We start from the raw sequence: 12,877 nt of genomic DNA, 5'->3' as shown, positions 1-12,877 counted from the left end.
TGCACCATTGGAGTGTGAGCGATCACACAGGTGTTTCAACCTGTTGGGTGGGGGGCAGGGAAGGTCCTCATGACCTGCCAGCCCGCTGCAGCTGTGGCAACATGTCTCTCCTCCGCAGATATTTCCCTTCCTTGGGGGAAGCACTGTGGCAGGAGATCCGTGGGTTTGTGTTCACCCTTTGTGTCATGGGAATGCCTGAGGGGTTTTCCAGCTTGCAGGGATTAGAAGTCAGGGCTTGCTTTCAGGGGGATGCCTGGAAAAATCTAGAAGGGGTGTGGATGCAGAAATGTTACCCAGCCCTCGTAGGCGTCTCAGTGTGAAACTTTTCCTACCCCGTGGCAACAGGGAAGTGACGAGGTTACACAACTCTACCATTAGTTGTGCAGTACTATATAGCAGTTGGTAACCCATCGCTTCTACTCTGCTCTCCTGGTCTAGAGGTCAGAGGTTGCGGCGGCAGCGGGGGGAGGGGGGGTGGTTGTTAGACCAAGAGCCCTGTGCTCTAGCCCTCACTTTGCCACTGACTCATGTTGTGACCCATGTTGCTGCTCTGTGCCTCAGTTTCCCCATTTGTTCAAGGGTGGTAGTTACACTTATCGGTGCTGTGGGACTGAACTCCTCTCTGTAGAGCTCTGTGATATGCTCAGGGGCAGGAGAAGCTCTTCTGAGGTGTAGGGCAAAGCAGTGCAAGTCAGACTGTGCCATCATAGTTCATGCCCTATGGTATTCCGCCACGGGGGGAGGGGAGGAGAGACGAAGAACCAAACAAGTGCGAACAGGGCCCTACATCAACGCCGTGCTTGCCGGATGCAGGTGAATGGGGCTGTTCCACCAGAGGCACTTTCCCCTGCTGATAAACAAGCAGGGGCCGGGGGCCACTTACCAGCACGAGATCATGGTTGTGCAACTGGCACAGAGGAGCTCATCTCTTCCCATTTGTGTGGCTGGCTGGCATCTTTTCTAATGGCCACCTGCACTGTCTGGGTCACATCTGTCTAGCCCAGCCCTCTGTGCTCCAGCTGGGATCAGTGCCAGTGGTCCCAGCCGTGCTCCGCTCCTGGACTGCTCAATGTATTCGCTCTATTAAAGTAAGCAAAGCAAGGACAATCTCATCTCCCCCCCCCCCCCCCGCAGTGGGTGCCAAATCAGGGAGGGCCAGAGTGGGGCTTGGAGTGCACACCTCTGCACGACAGGGGAGTGAGAATCCCCCCCCCCAGCAGGATGGGGTGGAGAATGAGTGAAGGCTTGGCTTCAGCCCCCCCTGCTTGCTGGCCATGCAGGGCCTGTCCTAATTTGTCCCTGGTATAAGCCAGCAACATGTTACTGGAGCAAGGGGCAATCAGAGCGAGGGCTCTGAGCAACAGACCCTCCCCACCCCCACCACGGCAGTTTATGCACCATCCCTCGCTCAGGGGTTGTGACGAAAGGCACAAAAATCTAGCCCTAAAACTATAACCTTTGTATGCCGTCCCTTTAAACCAAAGCCCTGCACAACAGCTGTGGTCAGGAAGGAAAGATGGACAAGGCCAGCGTAAGCAACTATGGTGCTCTCTAGCTGCAGGGCTTAAAATTCAGGCCCTGCTCCTGCAGTCAGATTCATGGGGCTCCACACTGGAGCTCAGGGCAGGGGTCCAGACTGCAGAATCAGGGCCTAGGGGTGTAGCAGTAACCTATCCCCACCCTCACTGGCCCCAAGCTCTGATGCCCCAACAGCTGGTGGGCTCAGCTCTGGAATGAGGGGCTGTATGATGTGTGCGCCACCACCACAGGGCTACACGCATCGGACTACGCAGGACAACAAACATCTTGTGCTGTGGCAGACTCAGCTGCTGTTTTTTAGGGGACGATCCTTCTGTCGTTGAAGTCAACGGCAAACCTCTCAGTGACTGCAACGAGGGCAGGATCAGGCCCTTCGCTTTCAAATAAATGGGTGAAAAACCGATCTATTTCTCGGAATGAGACAGCGAGACAAGCAGGTCCCGAATGCTGGATGCCACCAAACAAAACTGGACTTGCAGCACCACCTTGTGGATCACTGTGGTGGGGGAATAACCCAGGTTAGAAAGAACCAGAGATGTGGGGTGAAATCTTCAAAGGGGTCTGGACTCCCTGGTGTCCAACAAATTTAATGGGAACTGGGCACTCAAATCCCCCAAGTGATGCTGAAAATCCTACCTGCATTCTCTAAAAGAATGTGAACACCAAGCCTGTGCTGGGAACCCCGAAAACGGGGCAGAAGCAGCCACATTATCCCAACTATTATTATTATTTGTGGTGTGATAGTGTTTAGATGTCTCAGCCATGGACCCAGGCTCCCAACAAAAAGACAGTCCCTGCCACAAGAAGCTGAAGATCAGTACCTCAAAGGTATTTAGGTGCTTAACTTCCATTGGATTAGGTGCCTAAATACCTTTGAGGATCTAGACCTTACTGTCTAAGTAGCCAAGACAGACTAAACTCTTCAGGGCAGGGACTGTCTTTTTGTTCTGGGTTTGTACAGCACCTGGTACACTGGGGTCCTGCTCCATGACTGGGGGGCTCCTAGGTGCTACCACAATGGGGGGGGGAAGAGAAAGTGACTTGCAAAGGTCCCACAGGGAATTAGGGGCAGCGTCGGGAAATGAGGCTGGTAACAGAACAACAGAGGGAAGCCTGGCTCGAACAGCACAAGCACTGGGAAGCAGCATGACTGTAAGACATCAATAAGGATTTAATGATGTATCGATTGCTGGTAGAACATTCGCTAGATGAAAGGTGTTTTAATAAAGAGGAATCAATTCCTAACCACTTTGAGCTGGCCTTTTCAAACCACAAATATTTACACAGGGGCCTTTCATTTCATTCACCATTTAATTAATGGGAAAAACTTGAGATAAACGCCAGCATGTGTTAGTGGAATGAATATTCAGGTCTCTGATCCTGTCCAAAATAAATAAACAAAATACAGTCATTGATTTAATTATCACCAAGATCCAGACAGTGTTTGTCATCCTACCTCCACTTACAAACCCTAGGTTTAGTTGGTGCACTGATCCGGAAACCGGGAGTTAGGGGATGATCCCAAACCAAAGTGGGAGCATTCCTGCACAGTGATATTCCTTTCTGCTTCCTGCAGTTAAAATTATACACAAATCTTGCAAGCATTTGTTGTGCAAGATAAATATGGCAGGACAACTTTCAGATGTATACAGGCTGTAATGCTTCCCAGCTGCTTACAAGAGTTAATCTACAATAAACCTTGGGGACTTCAACACCAACAACATTTAGCATCATTAACCGTTCCTCTAGAAAACCTATAGCACCTGGAGTGCTGTAGATTGGTGGGATGTTCATGACTCGGCTACACTGAAAGGACATTGCAGGCCCTGGGAATCTGCTTCTGCATTTCCAGCTGGATGAAAACAGCTATTGTGAAATGGATACAGATTTCCCTAAATTTTGTAAGTGAAACAACAAAAGGGAAGGAATTTAACCTTTGGGAAAATAAATAGCTTACAGTCACTCAGAGGAACCAGTGCCAGTCCCCCAGTGATGATGAAGCCCAGGATGTGTTGTAAGCACACTATTAATAACGAGTGAGCACTGCGTGGTGAGTCTGTAATTGGATACGGGGTTTCAGATGAAATTGCTCTTTGGGGTGACAAATGACAATGAGCCTTCAAATCAAGTTACGGCCTCACCAGGAGCTGAATCATGGCTAGGATTGTTCTCCTGTGTTAGGGGGCTTATTCCTTCACCCACTTACTTCCCTGGTCCTTCTCGCGTGAACAGAAAGCAACAATACCCGAAGTCCAAAGGTGCAAACAATTCGATGTTTATTGGGGTGAACTTCCAGCAAGCATGATTCCAGTTTCCTTCCTTAGTATCCTCCTTCCCAGCTCTGACACCACAGAGCCTTACACCTGTGTCCCTGTTCCCATTCCTACCCTTAGCCAAACATGATTCCAACTTCCTTACTCCCATTCCCTGTTCCCATTTCCCCCTTTAGCAAAACATGATTCCAATTTTCTTACCCCCAATCCCTGTTCCCATCTCCCCCTTTAGCAAAACATGATTCCAATTTTCTTACCCCCATTCCCTGTTCCCAACTCACTCACCCCCACGCCCACCCACACCCCGTCACTTCCTCATTGATTACAGATTATATAGTAAAACTTGAGTTCTGCTTAGCTATACCTTAACCAATCATTTTCCTGAAATTTAACTAACCAATCCTAACATATTGTAACATGATTATGTAACCAATTATATCCCACCACCTTAATTAGTTTACACCCAGCAAAATTAATTATACAGCAGACAGGAACAATCACAGAACCAGGCAGAGATTATACAGACAAACAACAGCAAAGTGGGAACTATAATGACAAAACAATACAGAAGTGAGGATTTCACATCCCAGCTATTGATAAGTGAGTTCTTGCCAGACAGGATGCTATCAAACTAAGTTTCCTTTTACATTTTCTAGGCACTTCCCTTTCTCTGGAGGTGATAGGAATACAATCCTGTCCTGATAGTGGCTAACAGCCCAATAGCACCTTATTTCAATGTGACTAGTTTGGAATGTGAGGATGTGACCGTTCGCTTCCCAGCTTATGGCTGCCTCTGCTGCTTAGCCAAAGGCCTGAGCCTAAGCACAGGGCCACAAACTGTCACAGTAAGAGAAGGCCCTTACACCAGCAGACAGTGATTTTGATTCTTTCTTTTATACCTCTATCACTAGCCAAGTGATAAGAATACACCTAAATTCTTAGAGTATAGGCCTTTACAGACAGGCCTGAATATCTATATCCTAACATCCTGGGTAAAGATGGATATTGATTACAGGTGCAAGAAGGCTTCTTTGGCTTAAACTTTGCCTGACGTTTTCCCTTCCTTGAGCAATGAGTCCACACAATTTCGTGGGAGTTTAAGTCCACTCTCAAAAACAAATGTCAAGTTTAAGGGGGAAAAAAGGGAAACGTAAAATTCACTTCAACTTTTTACTTTTTCAATGTTTACCAACCAAAGATCTTAAAACACTTAAGAAACTCCCCCAATAGTTTATCTAGCGTACCTTGTTGTTTATCTTCTAGACGTTGACAGTTTTTTTCACTTTATTCTTTGCTCCATTATTTTATTCGGACACTGCCCAACTTACTTGGGAGTGGGTATTTTGCTCATGGTTTGTGTTATGAATCCTGTTTGTGGTGTTTCCCCAACATAATGCTGCATTGTTTCCCTCCTTTATTGAAAGGCTTTTGCTACACTCAGACTCTGTGCTTGAAAGAGGGGAAGTATTGCCTTTTAGAGGCGCCCAGTGGGGTGGTACGTAATTGTCCCAGGTCACTGGGTGGGGGCTCAAGCCGGTTTTGCATTGTGTTATTGAAAAGGAACCACTAGATACTGAACCCAGCCTTTGTTGCTGCCAATTCTGATGGGCAGAAGGGTTACATATGATTGTTTGCTGTTCCTGATTCACTCTTCATATAGCGTGATTGGTCACCTGAGTCAGATGGCATTGTTTCTATTTTCTGATTGGACAATCTCAGCTTTATAAAGGGGAGTCTTGTCTCTAGTTCTGATCACACCTTAGATTGCTTACTGGTAATTCTTTGATGGACCTTTTGGGCAAATAATAAAACAGCTTTTCAACATGACTGCCAGAGCATTCTTAGCGCAAATACTCCTGTGGCTGTTTATTCACAATAAAAATCTTGGTGATTTTGCTTGCTTTTTTTTGTGAATAAAGTGTAGTTCACGCAAATGTTCATGACTGAGTGAGTGAATTAAAAGGAAAAAGAATGATCAGGTTTTATTCCTGTCAATGCTTTTGCTTCTTTAACACTTTTAAAAATGAATTAGCTGGTAACAGCCCACCTTAGGAGAGGGTATAAATGCACCAAACCCTGTCTATACTAGTTGCTAACATGTTTTTAAACAGCACTTAAAACCTGTTAGCTAACACACCTTTTTCCTGGACTAGACAAGATTCATTAGCAGAAATGTGAAATAAACCCAGAGAATCCTGTCTCTTTTCCCCTTTTCTAGCTACAAGATGTAAAGGTGCGGATAGTACCTGCATGGCCCCTTGTGGTTGAGATTGGCACTGCAGGTGCCCTTGATTTCCCCTGGGTAGGACAGGGATAGGTTCACTTTGACAGCAGAAGCAGGTGGGGAAGAGGAGAAGCCAATGTGCACTAACAAAATACCATGTTCTCTTTTAATAAGGCTTCAGGACAGACGCAATTACAGCAAACAAGGTCCTCAGCACAGGACCCTTGTTCAGAGCTCCCAAACATAACACCATGTCTTTGAGTTTGTAGGAGCCTCAGAGAAACCATTGCAGTCCACATGACTTCTACTCCCCGCTCTCTCCCCCAGCTCCCTTTTCCTGTTTAGATAGCCCATCCCTTGGGTGGGGCAGGGCATCCTTGATTGCATCCCCAGGGGTAGTACTCCATCATGCCAGACCGCACATAGTCACTTACATCCTGGGCCCTGGTTTTGTTACCGTTTTGCATCTGAGGGGTGAAACCAGATGTTTTGCTTGACCTGAACAAAAAAAAAAAAAAAAAATCGCTTTTTCCATGTGAGACAATTTTTGAGACTTTGACTTTTCCCACCCAATTTGGTATGCAAAATTTTTTTGAACTCCTGAAAATATTCCCAGGAAGGGAAACCATTTCCTGCCCAGCTCTGGGCCTTATGTCCCAACAAATGTGTGGGGTTAGGGGCCAAAGCAAGACCCAAAGGCGCCGAACCCTAGACGAGAACACCCTGTAACAAATCACTCTGCAGCTGAAATTGGGACGGATGTCCTCTGGGCCAACGCACTGGAGATTGAACCAGGAACTTCCCAAGCTACAAACTCATGCCCTAGTGCTTAGCTTATCCCTGGTAACTTGAATTCTAGGGTGCAGCTACCATGCCCCATCATGCCTCATTCGTAGCGTCACGCTGGATAATCTTTCCCCTGCAAAACCTCCTGAGCTGGGGCACACGGAAGCCAAGTAGGTGTCAGTGTGAGACACTAGCATTAACACACTAGGAGGCAGGCTGGGGCCCATTCCACTGTTGCCACCACTCTGGATGTGGCACCATCTCTAATGCAAGCACACGAGTCTCCGGCTTTTCCTGGCTCATGGGTTGTTTTGTCTTTGTGTGTGTGGCTGGGGGTGGGCTGTGATTAACAGAAGCAGATGGGGGAAACTGTGGGAGTAGGGTGACCAGACAGCAAATGTGAAAAATCGGGACAGAGAGTGGGGAGCAATAGGAGCATATAAAAGAAAAAGACCCAAAAATCAGGACTGTCCCTAAAAAATTGGGACATCTGGTCACACTGTGTGGGAGGCACAGGCAAAGGGAGGCTTTTTTTTCCTCCCTCTCCGACTGAATTGGCCAAATTATCCCTGTTCCTGTGTAGCTGTGATGGGAGTGGGGGACAGAAGAATGTGCACAAGGCAGCTGTAACTTGGCTGCAGGCACCAGCGAGTGCACAAGCTGGCGGTGTGAGCCAGATCCGCCTAAGGCAGTCAGGGCCCTCCCTGCAGACCAGCAAACACCATAAGGCCTCCGGGGGAGAAGCACTGCTGACACCTTTTTAAAGGGGTAGCAAACCCAAGGCTTGGGGACTTAGCTAAGCGCACGCAAACCCCACTCTCTTCGATCTGGCAGAGTGCTGCCTGGATCTCTGCAGAGCTCTTGTGGTGGTCCTTAAGCTTCCGGCAGGCCCTGTCTGCAGCACTGGAGTCTGGTTTACAGCCGTTACAGGGCGTGGGATGGGGTATCCAGAATGAGTCTCTACGGCCTGTAGACAACAGCTGAGGCGAGCTCAGCTGGGCTTGGCCAAGCTGCTTGGCTTGTTTTGGGCTCATCTGGTGCAGCTGGCTGCAGGGTCTCAGCTGGGGCAATGCGTGGGCCACAGCCCAGCCAGCAGATGGAAAGGACTCTGCTGAGTGCTTAAGTCCACACTTGTGTCAGGCTGCCAGACACAGAGCAGCTCTTTGGCAATGGAGGCTTAGAGCTGCTGTCCTCTTCCCCTGGGGGTTTCCCAGGGGTCAGAGACCCAGAAGTGAACCTCGGGGGGACAACAAAACTTTAGCTGTGAACAGCACAGCTATTCCCAAGCATTTCTTTACTCAAGCACCACCAACCACCCCTAGACAGATCCTTTGCTCCCTGGGCGAGAGTCATGTTGTAGTGTTCGTGCCCCCCCTAGAGGTGGATGTAGTGGTCATGGTGACTGCCAAGAGCCACGGTTTAGATGGGCCACCAGAGGGCATTATGGGAAATCTATAGATGCTCTAGGCTGGCAGGAACTAAAGGTCACTCAATGCCTCACACCCATTGAAGTGGCCCTTCTGTGCCATGGCTCAGAGCGGGTGAGAAGGAGACAGGAGTATAGCTTTGCACCTTTCCTCACTGTTGCCCAGCGCCGGTGACACAGAGGTGACCATTTTTTTTAAAGGGGCAACTTGCACCTCATCTGTGTGCAACAGGGAGCAGAGGGAAGGACTGTGCCTCCGACAGTCAGGAGGCTCTCCAGTACCCCCAGCCCAGGGCTGTGCTTTAAAGGCAAAAACTAGCCCTACCAATGCAGGAATAGTGGTGAAGTGCCCGAGGAATGAGTGGGAACAGATGTAGGAATTGCTTGTGCCACCTGTGAATGGAATAGTACAACAGCCCCAGGTTCTTGTGACAAGTGTGATTGCAGGAGTCAACAGGTGGCGCTGGGACACACAGTCTTACAAGTTCTTTTCCTTACTGTGAGAGCACTGGTCGGTCTTTGAACAAATGCTTGAATTATTAGTTTTGTGATCTAGTTTATTTTGAGGGGAGCTGTTGCAAATAGCAGGAGAGATTGCCCCTTGCCTTAATCTAACTAGCAAACCTCTCCAACAGTTGTTGTGGAAGAGTTGCTCCCTGGGAACTGAGCACTGGAATTTGGCTGATGTTCCTTAAAGAGGGGATTGCCTGATGTGGTTTGTGACCACCTCTGTTCCAGGGCTAATGTATGTAACATACACAAAAAAGTTACAATAGTAAAATCACCACAGTTCACATCATTGATTTCTCATCCAATAGGGAGCCAATCAGCAAGGCCTGCCCCTCTGCTATTACATGACAAAGAGACAACAATAGTTTGCTTGATGTCCTGATGCCAGGAAGGGATAGAACACTAAGGACTGGCATATTTAAGTCTGGATTTGGGCAAATGTGTTAATGTAAACTGAGTCCCCATACCTCAGAGAGCACTGATGAAGGCAGGAGGGCCTTTTAATTACAGCTGGGCTAGTTGTTCATGGTGCATAAATGATCAGACAGATGTAGCCCTTTTCTCAGCTTGCTCTGAGATTGGTTTTCTCAGGTCACAGAATCATAGAATACCAGGGTTGGAAGGGACCTCAGCCATGGAGGGGTCATCAGGAAAGATGAGGGGAGGCTGTGTGGTGGAGAAGTTCTGAGCTGTGAGGAGCAGCAGGAATGGGAGATGGATTCTGAGCCTGGAAAGGGAAAGGGAAAAGGTTCAGGGATGAGTGGATCAGAGCCTGACGGGAGGTGGTTCTTAGTGGTGGGGGAGATGGATGCGTGGGGGAGTGGGAGGGTTCTCAACAAGGGGTCTGGGTGGATTGGATGGCATCCAAGGACTGGTGGGACTGTGCTCAGAACCAGGTGGGGGATGGGTGGGTGTGATAGGGTGTTCACCCCCACACTAGCCCAGAAGGGATTAGTGAGGCTGACAATTAACTGGATAGGCCACAGCTGAGAGGAATTAGGTGGCCTAAGTAATCACCCTGAATGATGGGCTCAGCTAAAAAGGAACGGGTAGGGCTAGGATAAAGCTAGGAAGCTGGCAGCAGAAAGGAGACTGCAGTGAGGGAGCCTACAGCTACTCTCTCAACATTAGAGGGAGAAGGAGGGAAACCTAGGGGAGAGGGTATAGGAAAAGGCTTGGGGGAAATGGCAGAAAGAGGTCAGATGGCACAGACCTTAGCTGCTGATTAGAAGGTCCCTGAGCTGGAACCCAAAGTAGAGGGTGGGCCCCCTCTGTGCTCCCAGTCACTGGGGGGGGTGGCACAGTCTGGGCAGTGGATGGGATGGGGAAGTTTGCTGGAGGTAGTGCATATAGAGAGATTTTGATACCTCTGGAAGGGGAGGACTAGAGTGACCTGGTTAAAGGGCCATGCCATGAAAATAAAGCATGCTAGAGAGAGAGGTGGCAGGGCACACGAGCGAACAGCAGAAGTGGGTGTTGGACTGGAGGGAGATACTCCCCCGAGCAGCCAGGTGGAGGGGCCCTAGAGGTGAGTGTACCCCATGACAGTGGGGCTGGCAGGTTACATGAGAGGTGTTGGCTAGAGTGAGTGGATGTATGACCCGGGGAAGTGGCTGGACAGGAGACCTGTCACTGAGGGAGCGAGTGTGAGGGAACTTGTTGTGCGAGTGTATTGAGTATGGCAGGATGAAGGGGGCTGGCCGTGGGAAGTCCCAAAGCAAGAAGACTTTGATCTCTGCTCCCTCTACAGGGGAAAAGCCAGCTGGGGTCAGCCTCATCTACATGAATGATGGTGTTGCTCACCCCTAGTTCCGCATGCTGTGTTTTGGTGCCTTAGCTGGAATTTGTCTATGGTCTGATTGTACCAATACTAACGGATTGTTACTGTCATTGTTTGCATGAGAGGGAATTGGGCAAGACATGCCCTGGAGAAAGTGGGTCACCCTGAGCATACAGGAGGTGGGCTCTGATTTGGGAATGGGATTCAAATTCAGCATGAGAGGTTGGAGAGCTCTGTTAGCAAGACAGGGAGTGCTATTTCAAGGAGCAGGGAGTCTGGAATGGGGCCCTGCTTTGCTCTAGGTTCCTGTTTGGAAGTTCTGAGCCCCATGTGGAGTGATTTTTTTGGGGGACCAGACTGGTGGCATTGGCACAAAGCTTCCTTTGGACCAGGCCTGCATGGAGCAATGATGGTAGTACAGAACTGGTTTTCTAGTGAGCTCCAGCTGGAGCGCAGAGCTGGCTGCCCAGTGCCACGACAGGCAGTGATGGTGCTGAGCTGATTTTGCTGTGGGAACTAATCAGAGCAGCTGCAGCAAAGCTGAGGTCACAGAACTGGCCCAGGAAGAGGCCTGTTGGAGCGGCTGCAGGACTTGATAGATTTCTCTGGCCTAGACAGATGGGGAGGCAAGTCACCTCCTGATGGCTGCCAGTCTAACTAGACCAGTGAGTGGGGTTTAGGGTGGGGGGACAGTTGTGTGACTAAGTTTTGGACCTCAGCAAACCAAACAACTAATCCTTGGAGCTGTGGGGTTGATGCAGTGAGGGTGTTCAACTCCCGGTTGTATCTAAATAGATATCTACCTATCCTGCTCTTTGTGCTTGGTTATTCCACCCCCCCATTTGCCTTCAGTAAGACTTGAGCACTGGCTCCTAGTTAAGTGCATGCTTTGGTGCTTTGCTGAATCAGGGCCTTAATATAAATTCAATATTGGGCTGGATTTTCAGGGAAGCTGAGAACCCCCAATTCCTACTGATTTCAATGGGAGCTTGCTCAGCCCTTTGACAATCAGGCTAGACTCTCAGAGCAAGGAGGGGCTTGCGGTGAAGTTGTTGGCCTGCCGTGCAGGAGAGCTGGAGTCATTTCGCAGCACTGGCATTGGCTCCCAGGGTACACTTGGGCAAATTACTTAGAGCATCCACAATAGCAGCTCTAGCATGGACACAGAGCAGTGCACTGTGGGTAGCTGTCCTACTGTACAGCTGGCCACGGGGTACTTTGGAAAGGGTTTGCAATGCTTCATGGGGGCAGGTACAGCATCACATGATGCGAGTTTCTCAATCCCATTGTTCCATGGGCATCCTACTAGATTGCCAGCTGCTTTTCAACTGGCCTGGTAACCTGTGAGCCAGCCGTCTGTGTCAGAAAGCATGGACCCTGCACTGCTGTTCAGTATTGTGCTCTGTGCCTTAGGATCACAAGGCTGTAAGAGGAGACTAATTTGGGGGAGGGAGGCCTATTTGGCTGAGGAAGGCCTTGAAGGAGCATTTTAACACTGAGCCACAGGAATATTTATTGCTGTAGTGTGCTGAGCCTGGCATTGTTGTTTGCACCCTGTTATGACCCTCGTAATGATTGCTCTGTATATAACAATGCACACACATCTATTCCTATTGTCTGTGAATATTAGCAGCAGCCACCGTGTGATGGAGAATAATGAAGATAAATTTAGTTTCCAAAGTACATTTGTATTCCACACCCATGCAAACATACCTATGTAATGCTGAGGGAAACTTCACACATGCAGGGGAAAGTAATCTTAAAGAAGGGGGATGGAACAGGGAATTCACGAGCACATACACTAATGAGGCTCTCGCAGCTGGGTGTACATGTGGCAGTCATTGTGTTCAGTCTCCGGCGATGGAGTTCCTGGGGTACTGCTGTGACCCTGGAAGATATGTGGGAGGGGGAGGGAATGTAGGGAGGTCCTGGAAGGTGGCTTCTCTTCTAATTAAGCTTTGATGATTGGAGAAGGTAAAGCTGTCTTGAAAACTGGATTTTGTTTTAACTTTCACAGCTTCTGCAGGAGAATTAAATCTCTTGTCTTCAAAACTTGTACCAATTTCCCCCCTTTATCAGTAATTTAACCCTGCACAGTTTACATCCATATGAAAAAGTGAAAGGTAGTGGTATCTGCTTTCCCTTTTCCAGGGAAGGTTTTAATTCTGGTTTCTTTCTTCCTTAAAACCATGCCCTAGCTTCCCACAGCCGGAGGCTAAGACCCTCACCCCCACCTTAACGGGTCTCCCGCCCCCCACCCTATATCCCACCACCCTGACTGCGCCCCCACCAGTCTCCCACCCAAACACCACCATCTGACCCCAGCCCTCTCCAGGTCT

Source organism: Lepidochelys kempii, chromosome 7 (genome assembly GCF_965140265.1).
Source record: "Lepidochelys kempii isolate rLepKem1 chromosome 7, rLepKem1.hap2, whole genome shotgun sequence".
Classification (NCBI taxonomy): domain Eukaryota; kingdom Metazoa; phylum Chordata; order Testudines; family Cheloniidae; genus Lepidochelys; species Lepidochelys kempii.
The sequence above is the reverse complement of the archived record's forward strand: the minus strand, read 5'-3'. Positions refer to the sequence as shown.